This window comes from Notechis scutatus, chromosome Z (genome assembly GCF_049901735.1).
Source record: "Notechis scutatus isolate UNSWTSFEM ecotype Mainland chromosome Z, rNotScu1.2, whole genome shotgun sequence".
Taxonomy (NCBI): domain Eukaryota; kingdom Metazoa; phylum Chordata; class Lepidosauria; order Squamata; family Elapidae; genus Notechis; species Notechis scutatus.
In genome coordinates this window covers 9,554,752-9,559,317 of record NC_142025.1, presented here as the reverse complement: position 1 = coordinate 9,559,317, position 4,566 = coordinate 9,554,752, and the positions used below count along the sequence as shown (strand labels likewise).

At 39.1% G+C, this 4,566-nt stretch overlaps 1 pseudogene; it reads left to right on the top strand.

Moving 5' to 3' along the window:
• Positions 1–2,748: 2,748 nt before the first annotated feature.
• LOC113420833 (large ribosomal subunit protein eL30 pseudogene) lies at positions 2,749–3,204 on the top strand (annotated as a pseudogene).
• The last annotated feature ends 1,362 nt before the right edge of the window (positions 3,205–4,566 follow it).

The window sequence follows — 4,566 nt, the reverse complement described above, 5'->3', positions numbered from 1 at the left end:
AGAACACTTTGACAGAGTTGGAATTATAATTCAACCAGCTGACATATGTATCTGATAGAAATCAAACATCTCATATAACAAAGGATAAAGGGAATATATATATATTTAAAAATGAAGTCAAAATGGTGATATGGCTCTCAAAAATGGGGAACTTTAAAGAAGATATAGTCAACAGAGAAACGTGCACCAAAGAGCTAAATCCATTGAAATAATATAATGTGTCATAGGATTGCATTACGCAGTTGACTGCTTCCTCTAATTTTGGATTCTATCTTGCAGAATCTTTTGGAGTTTTAGGTAGAAGTCTTTCCGAGAGAAAGCAAGGATTGAATATGGGAGCTTCTACTTGCTATATATGTGCTCCATCTTTTTAGTACTTGTTATCAGGTTGAAGAATTGAAAGCTTTTCTTCAATAGTCCCATATCTTGAAAGGGGCCATTCCCCTTTTTAAATGTCAGCTCATACATAATCATAATGTTTACTCTTATTTAAGCCATATTCTGCTTGTCAGCTAACCCCCATAGCTCTATTTCTTTGTTTAATTCCAATAGAAAGGAATATTTATGGCTCAGGGTTGATCTGTAAGTCTTTGGGACTTGCTTAGTTCCCTCATTCTCACCAGCTATCAACACCCAGATAAACAGGGATTAACACCAGACCAACAATCAAGCAATAAACAATATCCCAATCAAGGAACTACCAAGAGGAAAGCAACATCACCACCAACAGCAATAGATCAAGCCTTGTGCATAAACAGAGAGCAAACCCCACTCTAGCACTGATTATGTTACTTAGTTTGGTAATGAAATGTCTGGAAGAAAACAAACAAACTCAGAAAGCACCAAGAACTTCACAGTTTGTTTATTTCCTTCAGCAAAATTGCCATCGGCATTATGGTGGGATGATGGGATGTATCATTCAATTTTAAGACAAGCTAGCAACTTATCACTTGGTGTTTCTCCAGAGGCATACTCTGTATGCAAAGTTCTGTTTTATAAGTATGTTGAATTAGAGGTGGGTATTCAGTAGGTTCTGGAGAACAGTTCTGGAGAACTGGTAGCAGAAATTTTGAGTAGTTCAGAGAACTGGCAAATACCAACTCTGACTGGCGATTTCCCACCAAGCCATGCCCACAGAGCCAGTAGTAAAAAAAATTGAATCCCACCTCTGTGTTGAATGATCGTGAAGTAGAGAAAATGGAGCAGGAGAGAAATGGGAGCTTCTAAATGGAAGGCAATGAATTAAAAAAAAAGATGGCTAGTAGAATCACCACTACAGTATTGCATAATGGATCCTGAATTGTTCTCTTGAGATAGACTAAGAGAATTGGAAGGGACCTTGGAGGTCTTCTAGTCCAACCCCCTGCTTAGGCAGGAAATCCTACACCACTTCAGACAAATGGTTATCCAGCATCTTCTTTAAAACTTCCAGTGTTTGACCATTCACAACTTCTGGAGGCAAGTTGTTCCACTGATTAATTGTTCTAACTGTCAGGAAATATCTCCCTAGTTCTAGGCTGCTTCTCTCCTTGACTCCACCCATTGCTTCTTGTCCTACCCTCAGGTGCTTTGGAGAATAGCTTGACTCCCTCTTCTTTGTGGCAGCCCCTGAGATATTGGAATACTGCTATCCTTTTCATTAAGCTATACATATTCAGTTCCAGCAACCGTTCTTCATATGTTTTAACCCTAATCATCTTTGTTGCTCTTCTCTGCACTCTTTCTAGAGTCTCAACATCTGTTTTACATTGTGGTGACCAAAACTAGATGCAGTATTCCAAGTGTGGTCTTACCAAGGCATTGTAAAGTGGTATTAACACTTCACATATCTTGATTCTAACAGAACATTTACAGAGTGTGCTGCTGGGGAACATCAAGTGATAAGTTGTGGCTTGATTCTATGTTTATGCTAGAACTGTGTTGGCTTTTTTTGGCAGCTGCAGCACATGCCTGGCTCATATTTAAATGATTGTCCACTAGGACTCCGAGATCCCACTCACAGTTACTACCATTGAGCAAGGTACCACATATACTGTACCTATGCATTTTTTTCTTCCCTAACTGTAGAACCTTACTTTCTTCACCATTGAATTTCATTTTGTTAGATAGCGCCCAATGTTCAAGTTTGTCAAGATCCTTCTGTATCTTAAGCCTATCTTCTGGAGTGTTGGCTATCCCTGCTATTCCTGGACCTCTCTTCAAATCTTCTACAAAAAAAACCCAGTAAGGAGTTTATCTATGAACCTTCTTTCCCAGGTCACCCAATAATCCACGAAAAAGTCTATGGATTGATGGATCAAAGCTTTATGCAAATATCCACTAGTTCATAGAATGTGTGCTTGAGAAGCTCCTGTTGTGAGCCATACAAGGGAGTGGCAAATGTTCTTCCAACTGCTGCAGACACAAATCATTGCAAGCAGCAGAACATGAAAGACGTGGCTCCATCCACCAGGAATCATGTTGGCTAAGCAAGCGATCTATTGCATAAGTGATAAGTACTCTATAGAAGTGAAGGTGCAGCATTCGGTGGAGGAGGGCTATTTAGTGACTGAAAAAAGAAACTTACAACCAGTCCTCACCCTTACGGCCATTGCAGGATCCCCACAGTATGTATTTAAGGCAGTTGCAGCATCTCAGGGTCATGTGATCTCCATTTGCAACCTTCCTAGCCAACATCCAACAAGCAAAATCAATGGGGGCGAGCTGGATTTATTTAACAATTATGGCTTTCATCATTGCCCAGCCATCTTGGAGGGACTCCTCTGGCAACAGCAGGGCTTCCGTGAGCCAGCAAGATGGTGGCTGTCAAGAAGACAAAAAAGTCTTTAGGGTCCATAAACTCTAGGCTTCAGCTGGTTATGAAAAGTGGTCAATATGTACTTGGATATAAACAAACTCTGAAAATGATTAGGCAGGGCAAAGCCAAGTTGGTTATCCTAGCCAATAACTGTCCTGCTTTGAGAAAAATCAGACATTAAGTACTATGGCCAAAACTGGTATCACTACAGTGGCAACAGTACTGAACTGGGAACAGCTTGTGGGAAGTACGACAGAGGATGTGCACTTGCTATAACTGAACAAGGTGACTCTGGCATCATCAGAAGCATGCCAGAACAAACCAATGAGAAGCAAAATGAACAAACTTTTAAATTTTGTGCAATAAAACTGGCTTTAAATCAAGTGATTCACTTAACTTCCACTTAACAGCCATGGAAAATGGATTGTAAATAACTTGCTTAAAAGACTTGCTTAGCAACAGAAATTCTTGTCCCAGTTGTGGACATAAATTGAGGACTATATATCCTCTCTACCCAGGAGAAAATGTATTACAGTGGGAGAAAGGGAAGCTTTGTGGATCCCTATTCCAGATTTTGCTTGTTTGTTTGTTTGTTTGTTTGTTTTTTCTTTCTTTCTTTTTCTTTCTTTCTTTCTTTCTTTCTTTCTTTCTTTCTTTCTTTCTTTCTTTCTTTCTTTCTTTCTTTCTTTCTTTCTTTCTTTCTTTCTTTCTTTCGTTTTGCTTGCTTGCTTTTTCTTTCTTTCTTTTTTCTTTCTTTTTTTCTTTCTTTTTTTCTCTCTTCTCACTCTCTCTCTCTTTCTCTCAATATATATCAGGGCTAAAAAGAAAAAAAAGTCATAATTCCAATTGTAAAAGTTAGATGAACTTTGCCAGGACTTACAAGGAAATCGTGTTTTAGCCCAATTGCTTCATTTTCCATAGATATAGCAAAGCAAATGAAAAGTAACTTTTTCTGCATGTGTTGGCATGTCTAAAATCAGTTTATTCGGTTAGAAGATGAGGATTCCCCTTCACCTTGAGACAGAACGAACCACTATAAATACAATCTTACCAAATGCAAATAAAAATAACCCCCCCACCCCACTGGCATATTTTCAAATCAAAGGAAATTTGGTAAGGAGGGCTCATTGAAACTAGAAGTGCATTTTTTTAATGACGTGTATTTGCTATCGCTATTTGCATAGGATTTAAATGTCTAACAAAAATGCAAAGTCTACCTGAAAGAGAAGGCAGGCTGAACCTTTGCATGCTAATCTCACAATATATTTGCAGGGACCCATGTGCTATACATGTGACCAATTTTCATGACAGACAGCACGGATGAATCATTGTGATGGGATCCCCTCTTTGGGAGAATGCGGCTCTGTTTCAGAGTTGGTCAAAGTGAGAAGATATTATGAGAAGACACTAATTATATGTCTGCCCCCACTCCCTCCAAATCCCCCCATCCAGTTCCCTCTGCTTTTAGATTGCAGATCCTTCTAAGGGCTGCTGCTTATCAGGTTTAGATCTATAGTGAAATTATTTTTAGAACAGGTAGCAGCACATGATCCGGATAATATGAAACAAGCGATTTGCTGAGCTTACAGCTGGAAGAAAGACAAACGATCTTCAGAAATCATCTTTGGTTTGATGCCTTATACCAAGGATAGAGTAAGAATAAGAAGAGTAAGAGTAGGAATCCTGAATGAAGACAAATATACCTGTCCCAGGATAATATCACAAGAAGCAATCTAGGTCGGTCACTGAGACCAGAGATTTTGCCTTCT